A 22,999-nucleotide genomic window follows, 5' to 3' on the forward strand; every position below is an offset into this window, starting at 1 on the left:
GGGGAATTTTGCTCCTTCAGTCAAGCCCTCATGCTTGTTTCTGTAGTGTAGTGGTTATTACGTTCGCCTAACACGTGAAAGGTCCCCGGTTCGAGACTGGGCAGAAACAATGGGCAGTGTCTGCTTTTGTGTTTGCTCCCTAAAAGCTTAGTCTCACTCAGGGATGGCCTTTAAAAACTTGTGACCTGTGTAAAACTTGTATTACTATTGCAGGCCGGTAAAAAGTTATCTGCATCTTTGCGTAGTCGTGCATGTGCCTGGTTTCTTATTCTGTTTTTTACTTTTTTTTTCCTTGGCCATGTTATATTGTGGGGCCTTTAAACCTGTCACCTTGATAGGAACATTGCAAGCGGCAGCATCGACAAGTGCAGACTGAGGAGTCAGACCTAAACACAGACTCAGCTGTCAGGATGGCCGAGTGGTCTAAGGCGGCAGCCTCAAGAGAGCTTGATCTTCAGTTAAGCTAAGCATCCTGGTTTGCTCATGTAGTTGTGGGTTCAAATCGCACTTCTGATAGGTCTATTTTCTGCCCTTAAATCTTCCTCTGCTTGCACAGCCAGCTCCCCACAACACTATCTTTGCAAGCTGCTGTAGCATATGAAAAGAAATCCACCAACCCTCCGGCTGGGCCCTCAATCAGCATTCCATGTATTTCTGGAAGGGGCATCTCAGTCACGCCTTCTGTTAGAGCTACACCTTATCACTGTAACTACCATGCTGGTTTCTACTTAAGCAGTTGATTCCATCGTTTGAAGTGAGGCTCTCCTGCCACTTTTGGGCAGAGAAGGCACTGCCCCTGCAACAACAACAGGCAGACAAGCTCAACCTGGGTTTCCTGGTTAGGTGGGCGGAGCAGAATGGCAATGGTCCCTCCTTGTGACTTGAAATTAACATGAAGAAAACAGAGAGGCAGCTGGGAGTAGGCAGTACCCATGCACCCCTGAACACTGTCTTGCGATTTTCACCAAATTCTGAAATGAGTCGGGAGGAAAGGAGGTGATTTTCCTATCGAAGGCCATTCTGGGAATTCAGCCACCCCGCGTCTCCCAGGTGAGTGTTTCAGGCCTGTGAGGCACTCATATAAATCTCGCCTGATCGAGCACTGAGCGAGCAAGTGTGCTTGAATACAAGAGGCGTGCTCCTCTGGCTCAGGCGCAAGAGATGGCAGGCCCTTCAGTGCTTCTGGTCTGGAAGTCTACGGTGCAAGGGCCCAGGTCCTGCGGAGGCGTACAACTACCAGAAAGGGTCTGCTTTTCTCATCAGCGCCACAGTTCAGCTTGCTAGCATAGGGCTTCTTGACTACCTCTTGCCTTGCTAGAGGCAAAAAAAAAACCCTTGGCACAAAACATCATTTGCTATGGCACGCTTAGAAGGAGAGTCTCCAAGTGGCCCTGCTTTTTCACAAAGACACTTCAGAAGATGTTTGAAAGGCTTTTGCAGCAGCAGGCTCGTTGGTCTAGGGGTATGATTCTCGCTTTGGGTGTGAGAGGTCCCGGGTTCAAATCCCGGACGAGCCCGTGCCTTCATAGGTTCGATCTGTTTTTAAACAGGAGTATTTCTGCTTTCCACTCTTGTAAGATGCCATGGTGGAATGCATTGCATGCTTTCTACTGGTGTCGAGGCAGTTCGGCATGATGAAGGAGTGCGGGATTTCTTTCTAACTGCTTTTTTGTGTTGGAGCAGCACTTCTCGTTGGAACATGAAATGCACAGTGCTTCTCCAAAGTAATTGCAGGGCTGGTTTTGAAATCACCTCTTGGAATGAAAGTGATCCCAGTTCCTTTCTTCCAAAGGAAGAGATCCTGTCAGAAAGGCTCAGCTTTGAGCGTCATGAATATTGTCCCTTAGTCCTTGCATTCCAGTCCAAAGCATAGCCACATAAAGAAAGCAGGTGTGTCTGTTTCCAGTGCAGTGGTTCCAGTCCAATGCATAGCCACATGAAGCAAGTAAGCAGGCATGTATGTTTCTGTAGTGTAGTGGTTATCATGTTCGCCTTACACGCGAAAGGTCCCTGGTTCGAGGCCAGGCAGAAACAGCAAGTTGCTGTGCTTTATCACATTATTTGCATTTACCACCTCACCTGACAGGTAAATTGAAATTAAAGAGGCTGTGTCTATCCCTCACCATCGTGAGGTACTACGCTCCAAGGGCATCGGTCTCAACTCACCAAGAGAAGACGATACACCTTACGGCAGTCAGTTGCTCCCTTTTTGACCTTTCCATTGAAGCCTGGGCCTACTGTGGTCAAGCCAGCCAAGGAAGGAAGGTATGAGAGCGAAAATGGCTTTCCTACCTTCACCAAGAACATACACCTTGAGCAAAGAAAGGGCCAGACTTACAAGGCCCTATTGCCACCGGCACATCATCTTTAGTGACGCCCCGGTGGCACTATGTACTGTGCCGTATTTACAAGACGCCGTTCAACCACGTTTTGTGGCTTAACACCACCTTGTAAATACGGCCCCTTCACACGCAGCCCTTTCCCTGGAAGGGGCGTGCAATGGGCGTTGCTCTGGGTGGGCCACTGCAACACCATAGCATTTTGATGCTGCTCCAGTTTTACGAGTTTTTGTAAATCTGTGGCAGCGCCAAAATCCAAGCGCCATACAATGGGTGTCGTTATAGTGGAGAAACGAGCAGAAATGTTTTCATTTCTCCTCATTTTTGCTCTTTCTATGTGTGCTGCACGAACATATCGCCACTGAAGATTTCTGTTGTGCAGGAAGGTGTGCCTTCCTGAACAAAAACAATTTCCCCCTCAACGCAGCCATCCTTGTACCATGGCGCAAGGATGGCTGCGTTGGCGCTCGGCAGCTAATTTAGAGCTGGCGCAGAGGGAAGCACAGGGGTGCGCTGTATTCTACTAAATACGGCGCTTCCCTGCATTTTGAAAATGACTGAGTGCGAGGCTGCCAAATTTGGCAGAGCGTCTCACTCAGTCATCCTCTTGTAATTATGGGCCAAAAGGTCTAAAGGATAGAGGCGTTTTATGTCATGTTCGATGACGACCATGGAAATGACTCTAGTCATATTGCAGAAGAGAGAACCATGTGCATTTTCTTGCCTTGCGATGTATTCGCCCACTCTCTGCCCTCATCCCTAGGATCAGGGTCTGAGCAGTGGTGCTTCTGTGCCCTCGCTCGTTGGTGTCCGGGTCCAAATCCCCAACACACCCTTTTTAGCAGAAAACACACAAATTTTACTCAAAATACACAAAGCTTGAAGATTCCTCATTCCACTCAAAGCATTGTTGTGCAAAATATTTTTAGCCTCAGGAGAAAAAAAGGATCACCATGCCTTGGCTTCCTTCCTGCTTGCTTTCAGTGTGCTCTGTGTGATGCTTTCACAGGCTCTGGTTTCAGGCATTTAGGCATCAGATATTTGTCTCTACCCGCAGCTGTGACTTTTCAGTACATCTGAGTGTACGCTTGCTGGCTGACAACGCTGCAATTTTCACACTTACTCCTCGCTTTGCGAGCAACTGCTGATCAAGTATAGAGGCAATCGGGCAAACATATGAGGGGAATTTTGCTCCTTCAGTCAAGCCCTCATGCTTGTTTCTGTAGTGTAGTGGTTATCACGTTTGCCTAACACGCGAAAGGTCCCCGGTTCGAGACCGGGCAGAAACAATGGGCAGTGTCTGCTTTTGTGTTTGCTCCCTAAAAGCTTAGTCTCACTCAGGGATGGCCTTTAAAAACTTGTGACCTGTGTAAAACTTGTATTACTATTGCAGGCCGGTAAAAAGTTATCTTCATCTTTGCGTAGTCGTGCATGTGCCTGGTTTCTTATTCTGTTTTTTACTTTTTTTTTCCTTGGCCATGTTATATTGTGGGGCCTTTAAACCTGTCACCTTGATAGGAACATTGCAAGCGGCAGCATCGACAAGTGCAGACTGAGGAGTCAGACCTAAACACAGACTCAGCTGTCAGGATGGCCGAGTGGTCTAAGGCGGCAGCCTCAAGAGAGCTTGATCTTCAGTTAAGCTAAGCATCCTGGTTTGCTCATGTAGTTGTGGGTTCAAATCGCACTTCTGATAGGTCTATTTTCTGCCCTTAAATCTTCCTCTGCTTGCACAGCCAGCTCCCCACAACACTATCTTTGCAAGCTGCTGTAGCATATGAAAAGAAATCCACCAACCCTCCGGCTGGGCCCTCAATCAGCATTCCATGTATTTCTGGAAGGGGCATCTCAGTCACGCCTTCTGTTAGAGCTGCACCTTATCACTGTAACTACCATGCTGGTTTCTACTTAAGCAGTTGATTCCATCGTTTGAAGTGAGGCTCTCCTGCCACTTTTGGGCAGAGAAGGCACTGCCCCTGCAACAACAACAGGCAGACAAGCTCAACCTGGGTTTCCTGGTTAGGTGGGCGGAGCAGAATGGCAATGGTCCCTCCTTGTGACTTGAAATTAACATGAAGAAGACAGAGAGGCAGCTGGGAGTAGGCAGTACCCATGCACCCCTGAACACTGTCTTGCGATTTTCACCCAATTCTGAAATGAGTCGGGAGGAAAGGAGGTGATTTTCCTATCGAAGGCCATTCTGGGAATTCAGCCACCCCGCGTCTCCCAGGTGAGTGTTTCAGGCCTGTGAGGCACTCATATAAATCTCGCCTGATCGAGCCCTGAGCGAGCAAGTGTGCTTGAATACAAGAGGCATGCTCCTCTGGCTCAGGCGCAAGAGATGGCAGGCCCTTCAGTGCTTCTGGTCTGGAAGTCTACGGTGCAAGGGCCCAGGTCCTGCGGAGGCGTACAACTACCAGAAAGGGTCTGCTTTTCTCATCAGCGCCACAGTTCAGCTTGCTAGCATAGGGCTTCTTGACTACCTCTTGCCTTGCTAGAGGCAAAAAAAAAACCCTTGGCACAAAACATCAATTGCTATGGCACGCTTAGAAGGAGAGTCTCCAAGTGGCCCTGCTTTTTCACAAAGACACTTCAGAAGATGTTTGAAAGGCTTTTGCAGCAGCAGGCTCGTTGGTCTAGGGGTATGATTCTCGCTTTTGGTGTGAGAGGTCCCGGGTTCAAATCCCGGACGAGCCCGTGCCTTCATAGGTTCGATCTGTTTTTAAACAGGAGTATTTCTGCTTTCCACTCTTGTAAGATGCCATGGTGGAATGCATTGCATGCTTTCTACTGGTGTCGAGGCAGTTCGGCATGATGAAGGAGTGCGGGATTTCTTTCTAACTGCTTTTTTGTGTTGGAGCAGCACTTCTCGTTGGAACATGAAATGCACAGTGCTTCTCCAAAGTAATTGCAGGGCTGGTTTTGAAATCACCTCTTGGAATGAAAGTGATCCCAGTTCCTTTCTTCCAAAGGAAGAGATCCTGTCAGAAAGGCTCAGCTTTGAGCGTCATGAATATTGTCCCTTAGTCCTTGCATTCCAGTCCAAAGCATAGCCACATAAAGAAAGCAGGTGTGTCTGTTTCCAGTGCAGTGGTTCCAGTCCAATGCATAGCCACATGAAGCAAGTAAGCAGGCATGTATGTTTCTGTAGTGTAGTGGTTATCATGTTCGCCTTACACGCGAAAGGTCCCTGTTTCGAGGCCAGGCAGAAACAGCAAGTTGCTGTGCTTTATCACATTATTTGCATTTACCACCTCACCTGACAGGTAAATTGAAATTAAAGAGGCTGTGTCTATCCCTCACCATCGTGAGGTACTACGCTCCAAGGGCATCGGTCTCAACTCACCAAGAGAAGACGATACACCTTACGGCAGTCAGTTGCTCCCTTTTTGACCTTTCCATTGAAGCCTGGGCCTACTGTGGTCAAGCCAGCCAAGGAAGGAAGGTATGAGAGCGAAAATGGCTTTCCTACCTTCACCAAGAACATACACCTTGAGCAAAGAAAGGGCCAGACTTACAAGGCCCTATCGCCACCGGCACATCATCTTTAGTGACGCCCCGGTGGCACTATGTACTGTGCCGTATTTACAAGACGCCGTTCAACCACGTTTTGTGGCTTAACACCACCTTGTAAATACGGCCCGTTCACACGCAGCCCTTTCCCTGGAAGGGGCATGCAATGGGCGTTGCTCTGGGTGGGCCACTGCAACACCATAGCATTTTGATGCTGCTCCAGTTTTACGAGTTTTTGTAAATCTGTGGCAGCGCCAAAATCCAAGCGCCATACAATGGGTGTCGTTATAGTGGAGAAACGAGCAGAAATGTTTTCATTTCTCCTCATTTTTGCTCTTTCTATGTGTGCTGCACGAACATATCGCCACTGAAGATTTCTGTTGTGCAGGAAGGTGTGCCTTCCTGAACAAAAACAATTTCCCCCTCCACGCTGCCATCCTTGTACCATGGCGCAAGGATGGCTGCGTTGGCGCTCGGCAGCTAATTTAGAGCTGGCGCAGAGGGAAGCACAGGGGTGCATTGTATTCTACTAAATACGGCGCTTCCCTGCATTTTGAAAATGACTGAGTGCGAGGCTGCCAAATTTGGCAGAGCGTCTCACTCAGTCATCCTCTTGTAATTATGGGCCAAAAGGTCTAAAGGATAGAGGCGTTTTATGTCATGTTCGATGACGACCATGGAAATGACTCTAGTCATATTGCAGAAGAGAGAACCATGTGCATTTTCTTGCCTTGCGATGTATTCGCCCACTCTCTGCCCTCAACCCTAGGAGCAGGGTCTGAGCAGTGGTGCTTCTGTGCCCTCGCTCGTTGGTGTCCGGGTCCAAATCCCCAACACACCCTTTTTAGCAGAAAACACACAAATTTTACTCAAAATACACAAAGCTTGAAGATTCCTCATTCCACTCAAAGCATTGTTGTGCAAAATATTTTTAGCCTCAGGAGAAAAAAAGGATCACCATGCCTTGGCTTCCTTCCTGCTTGCTTTCAGTGTGCTCTGTGTGATGCTTTCACAGGCTCTGGTTTCAGGCATTTAGGCATCAGATATTTGTCTCTACCCGCAGCTGTGACTTTTCAGTACATCTGAGTGTACGCTTGCTGGCTGACAACGCTGCAATTTTCACACTTACTCCTCGCTTTGCGAGCAACTGCTGATCAAGTATAGAGGCAATCGGGCAAACATATGAGGGGAATTTTGCTCCTTCAGTCAAGCCCTCATGCTTGTTTCTGTAGTGTAGTGGTTATTACGTTCGCCTAACACGTGAAAGGTCCCCGGTTCGAGACCGGGCAGAAACAATGGGCAGTGTCTGCTTTTGTGTTTGCTCCCTAAAAGCTTAGTCTCACTCAGGGATGGCCTTTAAAAACTTGTGACCTGTGTAAAACTTGTATTACTATTGCAGGCCGGTAAAAAGTTATCTGCATCTTTGCGTAGTCGTGCATGTGCCTGGTTTCTTATTCTGTTTTTTACTTTTTTTTTCCTTGGCCATGTTATATTGTGGGGCCTTTAAACCTGTCACCTTGATAGGAACATTGCAAGCGGCAGCATCGACAAGTGCAGACTGAGGAGTCAGACCTAAACACAGACTCAGCTGTCAGGATGGCCGAGTGGTCTAAGGCGGCAGCCTCAAGAGAGCTTGATCTTCAGTTAAGCTAAGCATCCTGGTTTGCTCATGTAGTTGTGGGTTCAAATCGCACTTCTGATAGGTCTATTTTCTGCCCTTAAATCTTCCTCTGCTTGCACAGCCAGCTCCCCACAACACTATCTTTGCAAGCTGCTGTAGCATATGAAAAGAAATCCACCAACCCTCCGGCTGGGCCCTCAATCAGCATTCCATGTATTTCTGGAAGGGGCATCTCAGTCACGCCTTCTGTTAGAGCTGCACCTTATCACTGTAACTACCATGCTGGTTTCTACTTAAGCAGTTGATTCCATCGTTTGAAGTGAGGCTCTCCTGCCACTTTTGGGCAGAGAAGGCACTGCCCCTGCAACAACAACAGGCAGACAAGCTCAACCTGGGTTTCCTGGTTAGGTGGGCGGAGCAGAATGGCAATGGTCCCTCCTTGTGACTTGAAATTAACATGAAGAAAACAGAGAGGCAGCTGGGAGTAGGCAGTACCCATGCACCCCTGAACACTGTCTTGCGATTTTCACCCAATTCTGAAATGAGTCGGGAGGAAAGGAGGTGATTTTCCTATCGAAGGCCATTCTGGGAATTCAGCCACCCCGCGTCTCCCAGGTGAGTGTTTCAGGCCTGTGAGGCACTCATATAAATCTCGCCTGATCGAGCACTGAGCGAGCAAGTGTGCTTGAATACAAGAGGCGTGCTCCTCTGGCTCAGGCGCAAGAGATGGCAGGCCCTTCAGTGCTTCTGGTCTGGAAGTCTACGGTGCAAGGGCCCAGGTCCTGCGGAGGCGTACAACTACCAGAAAGGGTCTGCTTTTCTCATCAGCGCCACAGTTCAGCTTGCTAGCATAGGGCTTCTTGACTACCTCTTGCCTTGCTAGAGGCAAAAAAAAAACCCTTGGCACAAAACATCAATTGCTATGGCACGCTTAGAAGGAGAGTCTCCAAGTGGCCCTGCTTTTTCACAAAGACACTTCAGAAGATGTTTGAAAGGCTTTTGCAGCAGCAGGCTCGTTGGTCTAGGGGTATGATTCTCGCTTTGGGTGTGAGAGGTCCCGGGTTCAAATCCCGGACGAGCCCGTGCCTTCATAGGTTCGATCTGTATTTAAACAGGAGTATTTCTGCTTTCCACTCTTGTAAGATGCCATGGTGGAATGCATTGCACGCTTTCTACTGGTGTCGAGGCAGTTCGGCATGATGAAGGAGTGCGGGATTTCTTTCTAACTGCTTTTTTGTGTTGGAGCAGCACTTCTCGTTGGAACATGAAATGCACAGTGCTTCTCCAAAGTAATTGCAGGGCTGGTTTTGAAATCACCTCTTGGAATGAAAGTGATCCCAGTTCCTTTCTTCCAAAGGAAGAGATCCTGTCAGAAAGGCTCAGCTTTGAGCGTCATGAATATTGTCCCTTAGTCCTTGCATTCCAGTCCAAAGCATAGCCACATAAAGAAAGCAGGTGTGTCTGTTTCCAGTGCAGTGGTTCCAGTCCAATGCATAGCCACATGAAGCAAGTAAGCAGGCATGTCTGTTTCTGTAGTGTAGTGGTTATCACGTTCGCCTTACACGCGAAAGGTCCCTGGTTCGAGGCCAGGCAGAAACAGCAAATTGCTGTGCTTTATCACATTATTTGCATTTACCACCTCACCTGACAGGTAAATTGAAATTAAAGAGGCTGTGTCTATCCCTCACCATCGTGAGGTACTACGCTCCAAGGGCATCGGTCTCAACTCACCAAGAGAAGACGATACACCTTACGGCAGTCAGTTGCTCCCTTTTTGACCTTTCCATTGAAGCCTGGGCCTACTGTGGTCAAGCCAGCGAAGGAAGGTATGAGAGCGAAAATGGCTTTCCTACCTTCACCAAGAACATACACCTTGAGCAAAGAAAGGGCCAGACTTACAAGGCCCTATCGCCACCGGCACATCATCTTTAGTGACGCCCCGGTGGCACTATGTACTGTGCCGTATTTACAAGACGCCGTTCAACCACGTTTTGTGGCTTAACACCACCTTGTAAATACGGCCCCTTCACACGCAGCCCTTTCCCTGGAAGGGGCGTGCAATGGGCGTTGCTCTGGGTGGGCCACTGCAACACCATAGCATTTTGATGCTGCTCCAGTTTTACGAGTTTTTGTAAATCTGTGGCAGCGCCAAAATCCAAGCACCATACAATGGGTGTCGTTATAGTGGAGAAACGAGCAGAAATGTTTTCATTTCTCCTCATTTTTGCTCTTTCTATGTGTGCTGCACGAACATATCGCCACTGAATATTTCTGTTGTGCAGGAAGGTGTGCCTTCCTGAACAAAAACAATTTCCCCCTCAACGCAGCCATCCTTGTACCATGGCGCAAGGATGGCTGCGTTGGCGCTCGGCAGCTAATTTAGAGCTGGCGCAGAGGGAAGCACAGGGGTGCGCTGTATTCTACTAAATACGGCGCTTCCCTGCATTTTGAAAATGACTGAGTGCGAGGCTGCCAAATTTGGCAGAGCGTCTCACTCAGTCATCCTCTTGTAATTATGGGCCAAAAGGTCTAAAGGATAGAGGCGTTTTATGTCATGTTCGATGACGACCATGGAAATGACTCTAGTCATATTGCAGAAGAGAGAACCATGTGCATTTTCTTGCCTTGCGATGTATTCGCCCACTCTCTGCCCTCAACCCTAGGAGCAGGGTCTGAGCAGTGGTGCTTCTGTGCCCTCGCTCGTTGGTGTCCGGGTCCAAATCCCCAACACACCCTTTTTAGCAGAAAACACACAAATTTTACTCAAAATACACAAAGCTTGAAGATTCCTCATTCCACTCAAAGCATTGTTGTGCAAAATATTTTTAGCCTCAGGAGAAAAAAAGGATCACAATGCCTTGGCTTCCTTCCTGCTTGCTTTCAGTGTGCTCTGTGTGATGCTTTCACAGGCTCTGGTTTCAGGCATTTAGGCATCAGATATTTGTCTCTACCCGCAGCTGTGACTTTTCAGTACATCTGAGTGTACGCTTGCTGGCTGACAACGCTGCAATTTTCACACTTACTCCTCGCTTTGCGAGCAACTGCTGATCAAGTATAGAGGCAATCGGGCAAACATATGAGGGGAATTTTGCTCCTTCAGTCAAGCCCTCTTGCTTGTTTCTGTAGTGTAGTGGTTATCACGTTTGCCTAACACGCGAAAGGTCCCCGGTTCGAGACCGGGCAGAAACAATGGGTAGTGTACGCTTTTGTGTTTGCTCCCTAAAAGCTTAGTCTCACTCAGGCATGGCCTTTAAAAACTTGTGACCTGTGTAAAACTTGTATTACTATTGCAGGCCGGTAAAAAGTTATCTGCATCTTTGCGTAGTCGTGCATGTGCCTGGTTTCTTATTCTGTTTTTTACTTTTTTTTTTCTTGGCCATGTTATATTGTGGGGCCTTTAAACCTGTCACCTTGATAGGAACATTGCAAGCGGCAGCATCGACAAGTGCAGACTGAGGAGTCAGACCTAAACACAGACTCAGCTGTCAGGATGGCCGAGTGGTCTAAGGCGGCAGCCTCAAGAGAGCTTGATCTTCAGTTAAGCTAAGCATCCTGGTTTGCTCATGTAGTTGTGGGTTCAAATCGCACTTCTGATAGGTCTATTTTCTGCCCTTAAATCTTCCTCTGCTTGCACAGCCAGCTCCCCACAACACTATCTTTGCAAGCTGCTGTAGCATATGAAAAGAAATCCACCAACCCTCCGGCTGGGCCCTCAATCAGCATTCCATGTATTTCTGGAAGGGGCATCTCAGTCACGCCTTCTGTTAGAGCTGCACCTTATCACTGTAACTACCATGCTGGTTTCTACTTAAGCAGTTGATTCCATCGTTTGAAGTGAGGCTCTCCTGCCACTTTTGGGCAGAGAAGGCACTGCCCCTGCAACAACAACAGGCAGACAAGCTCAACCTGGGTTTCCTGGTTAGGTGGGCGGAGCAGAATGGCAATGGTCCCTCCTTGTGACTTGAAATTAACATGAAGAAGACAGAGAGGCAGCTGGGAGTAGGCAGTACCCATGCACCCCTGAACACTGTCTTGCGATTTTCACCCAATTCTGAAATGAGTCGGGAGGAAAGGAGGTGATTTTCCTATCGAAGGCCATTCTGGGAATTCAGCCACCCCGCGTCTCCCAGGTGAGTGTTTCAGGCCTGTGAGGCACTCATATAAATCTTGCCTGATCGAGCACTGAGCGAGCAAGTGTACTTGAATACAAGAGGCATGCTCCTCTGGCTCAGGCGCAAGAGATGGCAGGCCCTTCAGTGCTTCTGGTCTGGAAGTCTACGGTGCAAGGGCCCAGGTCCTGCGGAGGCGTACAACTACCAGAAAGGGTCTGCTTTTCTCATCAGCGCCACAGTTCAGCTTGCTAGCATAGGGCTTCTTGACTACCTCTTGCCTTGCTAGAGGCAAAAAAAAAACCCTTGGCACAAAACATCAATTGCTATGGCACGCTTAGAAGGAGAGTCTCCAAGTGGCCCTGCTTTTTCACAAAGACACTTCAGAAGATGTTTGAAAGGCTTTTGCAGCAGCAGGCTCGTTGGTCTAGGGGTATGATTCTCGCTTTGGGTGTGAGAGGTCCCGGGTTCAAATCCCAGACGAGCCTGTGCCTTCATAGGTTCGATCTGTTTTTAAACAGGAGTATTTCTGCTTTCCACTCTTGTAAGATGCCATGGTGGAATGCATTGCATGCTTTCTACTGGTGTCGAGGCAGTTCGGCATGATGAAGGAGTGCGGGATTTCTTTCTAACTGCTTTTTTGTGTTGGAGCAGCACTTCTCGTTGGAACATGAAATGCACAGTGCTTCTCCAAAGTAATTGCAGGGCTGGTTTTGAAATCACCTCTTGGAATGAAAGTGATCCCAGTTCCTTTCTTCCAAAGGAAGAGATCCTGTCAGAAAGGCTCAGCTTTGAGCGTCATGAATATTGTCCCTTAGTCCTTGCATTCCAGTCCAAAGCATAGCCACATAAAGAAAGCAGGTGTGTCTGTTTCCAGTGCAGTGGTTCCAGTCCAATGCATAGCCACATGAAGCAAGTAAGCAGGCATGTCTGTTTCTGTAGTGTAGTGGTTATCACGTTCGCCTTACACGCGAAAGGTCCCTGGTTCGAGGCCAGGCAGAAACAGCAAGTTGCTGTGCTTTATCACATTATTTGCATTTACCACCTCACCTGACAGGTAAATTGAAATTAAAGAGGCTGTGTCTATCCCTCACCATCGTGAGGTCCTATGCTCCAAGGGCATCGGTCTCAACTCACCAAGAGAAGACGATACACCTTACGGCAGTCAGTTGCTCCCTTTTTGACCTTTCCATTGAAGCCTGGGCCTACTGTGGTCAAGCCAGCGAAGGAAGGTATGAGAGCGAAAATGGCTTTCCTACCTTCACCAAGAACATACACCTTGAGCAAAGAAAGGGCCAGACTTACAAGGCCCTATCGCCACCGGCACATCATCTTTAGTGACGCCCCGGTGGCACTATGTACTGTGCCGTATTTACAAGACGCCGTTCAACCACGTTTTGTGGCTTAACACCACCTTGTAAATACGGCCCCTTCACACGCAGCCCTTTCCCTGGAAGGGGCGTGCAATGGGCGTTGCTCTGGGTGGGCCACTGCAACACCATAGCATTTTGATGCTGCTCCAGTTTTACGAGTTTTTGTAAATCTGTGGCAGCGCCAAAATCCAAGCGCCATACAATGGGTGTCGTTATAGTGGAGAAACGAGCAGAAATGTTTTCATTTCTCCTCATTTTTGCTCTTTCTATGTGTGCTGCACGAACATATCGCCACTGAAGATTTCTGTTGTGCAGGAAGGTGTGCCTTCCTGAACAAAAACAATTTCCCCCTCCACGCTGCCATCCTTGTACCATGGCGCAAGGATGGCTGCGTTGGCGCTCGGCAGCTAATTTAGAGCTGGCGCAGAGGGAAGCACAGGGGTGCGTTGTATTCTACTAAATACGGCGCTTCCCTGCATTTTGAAAATGACTGAGTGCGAGGCTGCCAAATTTGGCAGAGCGTCTCACTCAGTCATCCTCTTGTAATTATGGGCCAAAAGGTCTAAAGGATAGAGGCGTTTTATGTCATGTTCGATGACGACCATGGAAATGACTCTAGTCATATTGCAGAAGAGAGAACCATGTGCATTTTCTTGCCTTGCGATGTATTCGCCCACTCTCTGCCCTCAACCCTAGGAGCAGGGTCTGAGCAGTGGTGCTTCTGTGCCCTCGCTCGTTGGTGTCCGGGTCCAAATCCCCAACACACCCTTTTTAGCAGAAAACACACAAATTTTACTCAAAATACACAAAGCTTGAAGATTCCTCATTCCACTCAAAGCATTGTTGTGCAAAATATTTTTAGCCTCAGGAGAAAAAAAGGATCACCATGCCTTGGCTTCCTTCCTGCTTGCTTTCAGTGTGCTCTGTGTGATGCTTTCACAGGCTCTGGTTTCAGGCATTTAGGCATCAGATATTTGTCTCTACCCGCAGCTGTGACTTTTCAGTACATCTGAGTGTACGCTTGCTGGCTGACAACGCTGCAATTTTCACACTTACTCCTCGCTTTGCGAGCAACTGCTGATCAAGTATAGAGGCAATCGGGCAAACATATGAGGGGAATTTTGCTCCTTCAGTCAAGCCCTCATGCTTGTTTCTGTAGTGTAGTGGTTATTACATTCGCCTAACACGTGAAAGGTCCCCGGTTCGAGACCGGGCAGAAACAATGGGCAGTGTCTGCTTTTGTGTTTGCTCCCTAAAAGCTTAGTCTCACTCAGGGATGGCCTTTAAAAACTTGTGACCTGTGTAAAACTTGTATTACTATTGCAGGCCGGTAAAAAGTTATCTGCATCTTTGCGTAGTCATGCATGTGCCTGGTTTCTTATTCTGTTTTTTACTTTTTTTTTCCTTGGCCATGTTATATTGTGGGGCCTTTAAACCTGTCACCTTGATAGGAACATTGCAAGCGGCAGCATCGACAAGTGCAGACTGAGGAGTCAGACCTAAACACAGACTCAGCTGTCAGGATGGCCGAGTGGTCTAAGGCGGCAGCCTCAAGAGAGCTTGATCTTCAGTTAAGCTAAGCATCCTGGTTTGCTCATGTAGTTGTGGGTTCAAATCGCACTTCTGATAGGTCTATTTTCTGCCCTTAAATCTTCCTCTGCTTGCACAGCCAGCTCCCCACAACACTATCTTTGCAAGCTGCTGTAGCATATGAAAAGAAATCCACCAACCCTCCGGCTGGGCCCTCAATCAGCATTCCATGTATTTCTGGAAGGGGCATCTCAGTCACGCCTTCTGTTAGAGCTGCACCTTATCACTGTAACTACCATGCTGGTTTCTACTTAAGCAGTTGATTCCATCGTTTGAAGTGAGGCTCTCCTGCCACTTTTGGGCAGAGAAGGCACTGCCCCTGCAACAACAACAGGCAGACAAGCTCAACCTGGGTTTCCTGGTTAGGTGGGCGGAGCAGAATGGCAATGGTCCCTCCTTGTGACTTGAAATTAACATGAAGAAAACAGAGAGGCAGCTGGGAGTAGGCAGTACCCATGCACCCCTGAACACTGTCTTGCGATTTTCACCCAATTCTGAAATGAGTCGGGAGGAAAGGAGGTGATTTTCCTATCGAAGGCCATTCTGGGAATTCAGCCACCCCGCGTCTCCCAGGTGAGTGTTTCAGGCCTGTGAGGCACTCATATAAATCTCGCCTGATCGAGCACTGAGCGAGCAAGTGTGCTTGAATACAAGAGGCGTGCTCCTCTGGCTCAGGCGCAAGAGATGGCAGGCCCTTCAGTGCTTCTGGTCTGGAAGTCTACGGTGCAAGGGCCCAGGTCCTGCGGAGGCGTACAACTACCAGAAAGGGTCTGCTTTTCTCATCAGCGCCACAGTTCAGCTTGCTAGCATAGGGCTTCTTGACTACCTCTTGCCTTGCTAGAGGCAAAAAAAAAACCCTTGGCACAAAACATCATTTGCTATGGCACGCTTAGAAGGAGAGTCTCCAAGTGGCCCTGCTTTTTCACAAAGACACTTCAGAAGATGTTTGAAAGGCTTTTGCAGCAGCAGGCTCGTTGGTCTAGGGGTATGATTCTCGCTTTGGGTGTGAGAGGTCCCGGGTTCAAATCCCGGACGAGCCCGTGCCTTCATAGGTTCGATCTGTTTTTAAACAGGAGTATTTCTGATTTCCACTCTTGTAAGATGCCATGGTGGAATGCATTGCATGCTTTCTACTGGTGTCGAGGCAGTTCGGCATGATGAAGGAGTGCGGGATTTCTTTCTAACTGCTTTTTTGTGTTGGAGCAGCACTTCTCGTTGGAACATGAAATGCACAGTGCTTCTCCAAAGTAATTGCAGGGCTGGTTTTGAAATCACCTCTTGGAATGAAAGTGATCCCAGTTCCTTTCTTCCAAAGGAAGAGATCCTGTCAGAAAGGCTCAGCTTTGAGCGTCATGAATATTGTCCCTTAGTCCTTGCATTCCAGTCCAAAGCATAGCCACATAAAGAAAGCAGGTGTGTCTGTTTCCAGTGCAGTGGTTCCAGTCCAATGCATAGCCACATGAAGCAAGTAAGCAGGCATGTATGTTTCTGTAGTGTAGTGGTTATCATGTTCGCCTTACACGCGAAAGGTCCCTGGTTCGAGGCCAGGCAGAAACAGCAAGTTGCTGTGCTTTATCACATTATTTGCATTTACCACCTCACCTGACAGGTAAATTGAAATTAAAGAGGCTGTGTCTATCCCTCACCATCGTGAGGTACTACGCTCCAAGGGCATCGGTCTCAACTCACCAAGAGAAGACGATACACCTTACGGCAGTCAGTTGCTCCCTTTTTGACCTTTCCATTGAAGCCTGGGCCTACTGTGGTCAAGCCAGCCAAGGAAGGAAGGTATGAGAGCGAAAATGGCTTTCCTACCTTCACCAAGAACATACACCTTGAGCAAAGAAAGGGCCAGACTTACAAGGCCCTATTGCCACCGGCACATCATCTTTAGTGACGCCCCGGTGGCACTATGTACTGTGCCGTATTTACAAGACGCCGTTCAACCACGTTTTGTGGCTTAACACCACCTTGTAAATACGGCCCCTTCACACGCAGCCCTTTCCCTGGAAGGGGCGTGCAATGGGCGTTGCTCTGGGTGGGCCACTGCAACACCATAGCATTTTGATGCTGCTCCAGTTTTACGAGTTTTTGTAAATCTGTGGCAGCGCCAAAATCCAAGCGCCATACAATGGGTGTCGTTATAGTGGAGAAACGAGCAGAAATGTTTTCATTTCTCCTCATTTTTGCTCTTTCTATGTGTGCTGCACGAACATATCGCCACTGAAGATTTCTGTTGTGCAGGAAGGTGTGCCTTCCTGAACAAAAACAATTTCCCCCTCAACGCAGCCATCCTTGTACCATGGCGCAAGGATGGCTGCGTTGGCGCTCGGCAGCTAATTTAGAGCTGGCGCAGAGGGAAGCACAGGGGTGCGCTGTATTCTACTAAATACGGCGCTTCCCTGCATTTTTAAAATGACTGAGTGCGAGGCTGCCAAATTTGGCAGAGCGTCTCACTCAGTCATCCTCTTGTAATTATGGGCCAAAAGGTCTAAAGGATAGAGGCGTTTTATGTCATGTTCGATGACGACCATGGAAATGACTCTAGTCATATTGCAGAAGAGAGAACCATGTGCATTTTCTTGCCTTGCGATGTATTCGCCCACTCTCTGCCCTCAACCCTAGGAGCAGGGTCTGAGCAGTGGTGCTTCTGTGCCCTCGCTCGTTGGTGTCCGGGTCCAAATCCCCAACACACCCTTTTTAGCAGAAAACACACAAATTTTACTCAAAATACACAAAGCTTGAAGATTCCTCATTCCACTCAAAGCATTGTTGTGCAAAATATTTTTAGCCTCAGGAGAAAAAAAGGATCACCATGCCTTGGCTTCCTTCCTGCTTGCTTTCAGTGTGCTCTGTGTGATGCTTTCACAGGCTCTGGTTTCAGGCATTTAGGCATCAGATATTTGTCTCTACCCGCAGCTGTGACTTTTCAGTACATCTGAGTGTACGCTTGCTGGCTGACAACGCTGCAATTTTCACACTTACTCCTCGCTTTGCGAGCAACTGCTGATCAAGTATAGAGGCAATCGGGCAAACATATGAGGGGAATTTTGCTCCTTCAGTCAAGCCCTCATGCTTGTTTCTGTAGTGTAGTGGTTATCACGTTTGCCTAACACGCGAAAGGTCCCCGGTTCGAGACCGGGCAGAAACAATGGGCAGTGTCTGCTTTTGTGTTTGCTCCCTAAAAGCTTAGTCTCACTCAGGGATGGCCTTTAAAAACTTGTGACCTGTGTAAAACTTGTATTACTATTGCAGGCCGGTAAAAAGTTATCTGCATCTTTGCGTAGTCGTGCATGTGCCTGGTTTCTTATTCTGTTTTTTACTTTTTTTTTCCTTGGCCATGTTATATTGTGGGGCCTTTAAACCTGTCACCTTGATAGGAACATTGCAAGCGGCAGCATCGACAAGTGCAGACTGAGGAGTCAGACCTAAACACAGACTCAGCTGTCAGGATGGCCGAGTGGTCTAAGGCGGCAGCCTCAAGAGAGCTTGATCTTCAGTTAAGCTAAGCATCCTGGTTTGCTCATGTAGTTGTGGGTTCAAATCGCACTTCTGATAGGTCTATTTTCTGCCCTTAAATCTTCCTCTGCTTGCACAGCCAGCTCCCCACAACACTATCTTTGCAAGCTGCTGTAGCATATGAAAAGAAATCCACCAACCCTCCGGCTGGGCCCTCAATCAGCATTCCATGTATTTCTGGAAGGGGCATCTCAGTCACGCCTTCTGTTAGAGCTGCACCTTATCACTGTAACTACCATGCTGGTTTCTACTTAAGCAGTTGATTCCATCGTTTGAAGTGAGGCTCTCCTGCCACTTTTGGGCAGAGAAGGCACTGCCCCTGCAACAACAAAAGGCAGACAAGCTCAACCTGGGTTTCCTGGTTAGGTGGGCGGAGCAGAATGGCAATGGTCCCTCCTTGTGACTTGAAATTAACATGAAGAAGACAGAGAGGCAGCTGGGAGTAGGCAGTACCCATGCACCCCTGAACACTGTCTTGCGATTTTCACCCAATTCTGAAATGAGTCGGGAGGAAAGGAGGTGATTTTCCTATCGAAGGCCATTCTGGGAATTCAGCCACCCCGCGTCTCCCAGGTGAGTGTTTCAGGCCTGTGAGGCACTCATATAAATCTCGCCTGATCGAGCCCTGAGCGAGCAAGTGTGCTTGAATACAAGAGGCATGCTCCTGTGGCTCAGGCGCAAGAGATGGCAGGCCCTTCAGTGCTTCTGGTCTGGAAGTCTACGGTGCAAGGGCCCAGGTCCTGCGGAGGCGTACAACTACCAGAAAGGGTCTGCTTTTCTCATCAGCGCCACAGTTCAGCTTGCTAGCATAGGGCTTCTTGACTATCTCTTGCCTTGCTAGAGGCAAAAAAAAAACCCTTGGCACAAAACATCAATTGCTATGGCACGCTTAGAAGGAGAGTCTCCAAGTGGCCCTGCTTTTTCACAAAGACACTTCAGAAGATGTTTGAAAGGCTTTTGCAGCAGCAGGCTCGTTGGTCTAGGGGTATGATTCTCGCTTTTGGTGTGAGAGGTCCCGGGTTCAAATCCCGGACGAGCCCGTGCCTTCATAGGTTCGATCTGTTTTTAAACAGGAGTATTTCTGCTTTCCACTCTTGTAAGATGCCATGGTGGAATGCATTGCATGCTTTCTACTTGTGTCGAGGCAGTTCGGCATGATGAAGGAGTGCGGGATTTCTTTCTAACTGCTTTTTTGTGTTGGAGCAACACTTCTCGTTGGAACATGAAATGCACAGTGCTTCTCCAAAGTAATTGCAGGGCTGGTTTTGAAATCACCTCTTGGAATGAAAGTGATCCCAGTTCCTTTCTTCCAAAGGAAGAGATCCTGTCAGAAAGGCTCAGCTTTGAGCGTCATGAATATTGTCCCTTAGTCCTTGCATTCCAGTCCAAAGCATAGCCACATAAAGAAAGCAGGTGTGTCTGTTTCCAGTGCAGTGGTTCCAGTCCAATGCATAGCCACATGAAGCAAGTAAGCAGGCATGTATGTTTCTGTAGTGTAGTGGTTATCATGTTCGCCTTACACGCGAAAGGTCCCTGTTTCGAGGCCAGGCAGAAACAGCAAGTTGCTGTGCTTTATCACATTATTTGCATTTACCACCTCACCTGACAGGTAAATTGAAATTAAAGAGGCTGTGTCTATCCCTCACCATCGTGAGGTACTACGCTGCAAGGGCATCGGTCTCAACTCACCAAGAGAAGACGATACACCTTACGGCAGTCAGTTGCTCCCTTTTTGACCTTTCCATTGAAGCCTGGGCCTACTGTGGTCAAGCCAGCCAAGGAAGGAAGGTATGAGAGCGAAAATGGCTTTCCTACCTTCACCAAGAACATACACCTTGAGCAAAGAAAGGGCCAGACTTACAAGGCCCTATCGCCACCGGCACATCATCTTTAGTGACGCCCCGGTGGCACTATGTACTGTGCCGTATTTACAAGACGCCGTTCAACCACGTTTTGTGGCTTAACACCACCTTGTAAATACGGCCCGTTCACACGCAGCCCTTTCCCTGGAAGGGGCATGCAATGGGCGTTGCTCTGGGTGGGCCACTGCAACACCATAGCATTTTGATGCTGCTCCAGTTTTACGAGTTTTTGTAAATCTGTGGCAGCGCCAAAATCCAAGCGCCATACAATGGGTGTCGTTATAGTGGAGAAACGAGCAGAAATGTTTTCATTTCTCCTCATTTTTGCTCTTTCTATGTGTGCTGCACGAACATATCGCCACTGAAGATTTCTGTTGTGCAGGAAGGTGTGCCTTCCTGAACAAAAACAATTTCCCCCTCCACGCTGCCATCCTTGTACCATGGCGCAAGGATGGCTGCGTTGGCGCTCGGCAGCTAATTTAGAGCTGGCGCAGAGGGAAGCACAGGGGTGCGTTGTATTCTACTAAATACGGCGCTTCCCTGCATTTTGAAAATGACTGAGTGCGAGGCTGCCAAATTTGGCAGAGCGTCTCACTCAGTCATCCTCTTGTAATTATGGGCCAAAAGGTCTAAAGGATAGAGGCGTTTTATGTCATGTTCGATGACGACCATGGAAATGACTCTAGTCATATTGCAGAAGAGAGAACCATGTGCATTTTCTTGCCTTGCGATGTATTCGCCCACTCTCTGCCCTCAACCCTAGGAGCAGGGTCTGAGCAGTGGTGCTTCTGTGCCCTCGCTCGTTGGTGTCCGGGTCCAAATCCCCAACACACCCTTTTTAGCAGAAAACACACAAATTTTACTCAAAATACACAAAGCTTGAAGATTCCTCATTCCACTCAAAGCATTGTTGTGCAAAATATTTTTAGCCTCAGGAGAAAAAAAGGATCACCATGCCTTGGCTTCCTTCCTGCTTGCTTTCAGTGTGCTCTGTGTGATGCTTTCACAGGCTCTGGTTTCAGGCATTTAGGCATCAGATATTTGTCTCTACCCGCAGCTGTGACTTTTCAGTACATCTGAGTGTACGCTTGCTGGCTGACAACGCTGCAATTTTCACACTTACTCCTCGCTTTGCGAGCAACTGCTGATCAAGTATAGAGGCAATCGGGCAAACATATGAGGGGAATTTTGCTCCTTCAGTCAAGCCCTCATGCTTGTTTCTGTAGTGTAGTGGTTATTACGTTCGCCTAACACGTGAAAGGTCCCCGGTTCGAGACCGGGCAGAAACAATGGGCAGTGTCTGCTTTTGTGTTTGCTCCCTAAAAGCTTAGTCTCACTCAGGGATGGCCTTTAAAAACTTGTGACCTGTGTAAAACTTGTATTACTATTGCAGGCCGGTAAAAAGTTATCTGCATCTTTGCGTAGTCGTGCATGTGCCTGGTTTCTTATTCTGTTTTTTACTTTTTTTTTCCTTGGCCATGTTATATTGTGGGGCCTTTAAACCTGTCACCTTGATAGGAACATTGCAAGCGGCAGCATCGACAAGTGCAGACTGAGGAGTCAGACCTAAACACAGACTCAGCTGTCAGGATGGCCGAGTGGTCTAAGGCGGCAGCCTCAAGAGAGCTTGATCTTCAGTTAAGCTAAGCATCCTGGTTTGCTCATGTAGTTGTGGGTTCAAATCGCACTTCTGATAGGTCTATTTTCTGCCCTTAAATCTTCCTCTGCTTGCACAGCCAGCTCCCCACAACACTATCTTTGCAAGCTGCTGTAGCATATGAAAAGAAATCCACCAACCCTCCGGCTGGGCCCTCAATCAGCATTCCATGTATTTCTGGAAGGGGCATCTCAGTCACGCCTTCTGTTAGAGCTGCACCTTATCACTGTAACTACCATGCTGGTTTCTACTTAAGCAGTTGATTCCATCGTTTGAAGTGAGGCTCTCCTGCCACTTTTGGGCAGAGAAGGCACTGCCCCTGCAACAACAACAGGCAGACAAGCTCAACCTGGGTTTCCTGGTTAGGTGGGCGGAGCAGAATGGCAATGGTCCCTCCTTGTGACTTGAAATTAACATGAAGAAAACAGAGAGGCAGCTGGGAGTAGGCAGTACCCATGCACCCCTGAACACTGTCTTGCGATTTTCACCCAATTCTGAAATGAGTCGGGAGGAAAGGAGGTGATTTTCCTATCGAAGGCCATTCTGGGAATTCAGCCACCCCGCGTCTCCCAGGTGAGTGTTTCAGGCCTGTGAGGCACTCATATAAATCTCGCCTGATCGAGCACTGAGCGAGCAAGTGTGCTTGAATACAAGAGGCGTGCTCCTCTGGCTCAGGCGCAAGAGATGGCAGGCCCTTCAGTGCTTCTGGTCTGGAAGTCTACGGTGCAAGGGCCCAGGTCCTGCGGAGGCGTACAACTACCAGAAAGGGTCTGCTTTTCTCATCAGCGCCACAGTTCAGCTTGCTAGCATAGGGCTTCTTGACTACCTCTTGCCTTGCTAGAGGCAAAAAAAAAACCCTTGGCACAAAACATCAATTGCTATGGCACGCTTAGAAGGAGAGTCTCCAAGTGGCCCTGCTTTTTCACAAAGACACTTCAGAAGATGTTTGAAAGGCTTTTGCAGCAGCAGGCTCGTTGGTCTAGGGGTATGATTCTCGCTTTGGGTGTGAGAGGTCCCGGGTTCAAATCCCGGACGAGCCCGTGCCTTCATAGGTTCGATCTGTATTTAAACAGGAGTATTTCTGCTTTCCACTCTTGTAAGATGCCATGGTGGAATGCATTGCATGCTTTCTACTGGTGTTGAGGCAGTTCGGCATGATGAAGGAGTGCGGGATTTCTTTCTAACTGCTTTTTTGTGTTGGAGCAGCACTTCTCGTTGGAACATGAAATGCACAGTGCTTCTCCAAAGTAATTGCAGGGCTGGTTTTGAAATCACCTCTTGGAATGAAAGTGATCCCAGTTCCTTTCTTCCAAAGGAAGAGATCCTGTCAGAAAGGCTCAGCTTTGAGCGTCATGAATATTGTCCCTTAGTCCTTGCATTCCAGTCCAAAGCATAGCCACATAAAGAAAGCAGGTG

General features: G+C 48.3%; 14 non-coding genes across 14 annotated transcripts; all 14 read left to right on the forward strand.

The window, feature by feature from the left end:
• Nucleotides 1–1,445: 1,445 nt before the first annotated feature.
• Nucleotides 1,446–1,517, forward strand: TRNAP-UGG (transfer RNA proline (anticodon UGG)). The gene has a single exon. It is a non-coding gene; the product is annotated as a tRNA-Pro (tRNA).
• Nucleotides 1,518–1,961: 444 nt separating this feature from the next.
• On the forward strand, nt 1,962–2,034 carry TRNAV-UAC (transfer RNA valine (anticodon UAC)). The gene has a single exon. It is a non-coding gene; the product is annotated as a tRNA-Val (tRNA).
• Nucleotides 2,035–3,555: 1,521 nt separating this feature from the next.
• On the forward strand, nt 3,556–3,628 carry TRNAV-AAC (transfer RNA valine (anticodon AAC)). Its single transcript has one exon. It is a non-coding gene; the product is annotated as a tRNA-Val (tRNA).
• Nucleotides 3,629–4,964: 1,336 nt separating this feature from the next.
• Nucleotides 4,965–5,036, forward strand: TRNAQ-UUG (transfer RNA glutamine (anticodon UUG)). Its single transcript has one exon. It is a non-coding gene; the product is annotated as a tRNA-Gln (tRNA).
• Nucleotides 5,037–8,483: 3,447 nt separating this feature from the next.
• Nucleotides 8,484–8,555, forward strand: TRNAP-UGG (transfer RNA proline (anticodon UGG)). The gene has a single exon. It is a non-coding gene; the product is annotated as a tRNA-Pro (tRNA).
• A 444-nt stretch (nt 8,556–8,999) lies between these two features.
• TRNAV-UAC (transfer RNA valine (anticodon UAC)) lies at nt 9,000–9,072 on the forward strand. Its single transcript has one exon. It is a non-coding gene; the product is annotated as a tRNA-Val (tRNA).
• Nucleotides 9,073–10,589: 1,517 nt separating this feature from the next.
• On the forward strand, nt 10,590–10,662 carry TRNAV-AAC (transfer RNA valine (anticodon AAC)). The gene has a single exon. It is a non-coding gene; the product is annotated as a tRNA-Val (tRNA).
• A 1,336-nt stretch (nt 10,663–11,998) lies between these two features.
• TRNAP-UGG (transfer RNA proline (anticodon UGG)) lies at nt 11,999–12,070 on the forward strand. Its single transcript has one exon. It is a non-coding gene; the product is annotated as a tRNA-Pro (tRNA).
• A 444-nt stretch (nt 12,071–12,514) lies between these two features.
• TRNAV-UAC (transfer RNA valine (anticodon UAC)) lies at nt 12,515–12,587 on the forward strand. Its single transcript has one exon. It is a non-coding gene; the product is annotated as a tRNA-Val (tRNA).
• Nucleotides 12,588–15,513: 2,926 nt separating this feature from the next.
• Nucleotides 15,514–15,585, forward strand: TRNAP-UGG (transfer RNA proline (anticodon UGG)). The gene has a single exon. It is a non-coding gene; the product is annotated as a tRNA-Pro (tRNA).
• A 444-nt stretch (nt 15,586–16,029) lies between these two features.
• Nucleotides 16,030–16,102, forward strand: TRNAV-UAC (transfer RNA valine (anticodon UAC)). Its single transcript has one exon. It is a non-coding gene; the product is annotated as a tRNA-Val (tRNA).
• Nucleotides 16,103–17,623: 1,521 nt separating this feature from the next.
• Nucleotides 17,624–17,696, forward strand: TRNAV-AAC (transfer RNA valine (anticodon AAC)). Its single transcript has one exon. It is a non-coding gene; the product is annotated as a tRNA-Val (tRNA).
• A 1,336-nt stretch (nt 17,697–19,032) lies between these two features.
• TRNAQ-UUG (transfer RNA glutamine (anticodon UUG)) lies at nt 19,033–19,104 on the forward strand. Its single transcript has one exon. It is a non-coding gene; the product is annotated as a tRNA-Gln (tRNA).
• Nucleotides 19,105–22,551: 3,447 nt separating this feature from the next.
• Nucleotides 22,552–22,623, forward strand: TRNAP-UGG (transfer RNA proline (anticodon UGG)). The gene has a single exon. It is a non-coding gene; the product is annotated as a tRNA-Pro (tRNA).
• Nucleotides 22,624–22,999: the final 376 nt, after the last annotated feature.

Source organism: Pleurodeles waltl, unplaced genomic scaffold (genome assembly GCF_031143425.1).
Source record: "Pleurodeles waltl isolate 20211129_DDA unplaced genomic scaffold, aPleWal1.hap1.20221129 scaffold_91, whole genome shotgun sequence".
NCBI classification, from domain to species: domain Eukaryota; kingdom Metazoa; phylum Chordata; class Amphibia; order Caudata; family Salamandridae; genus Pleurodeles; species Pleurodeles waltl.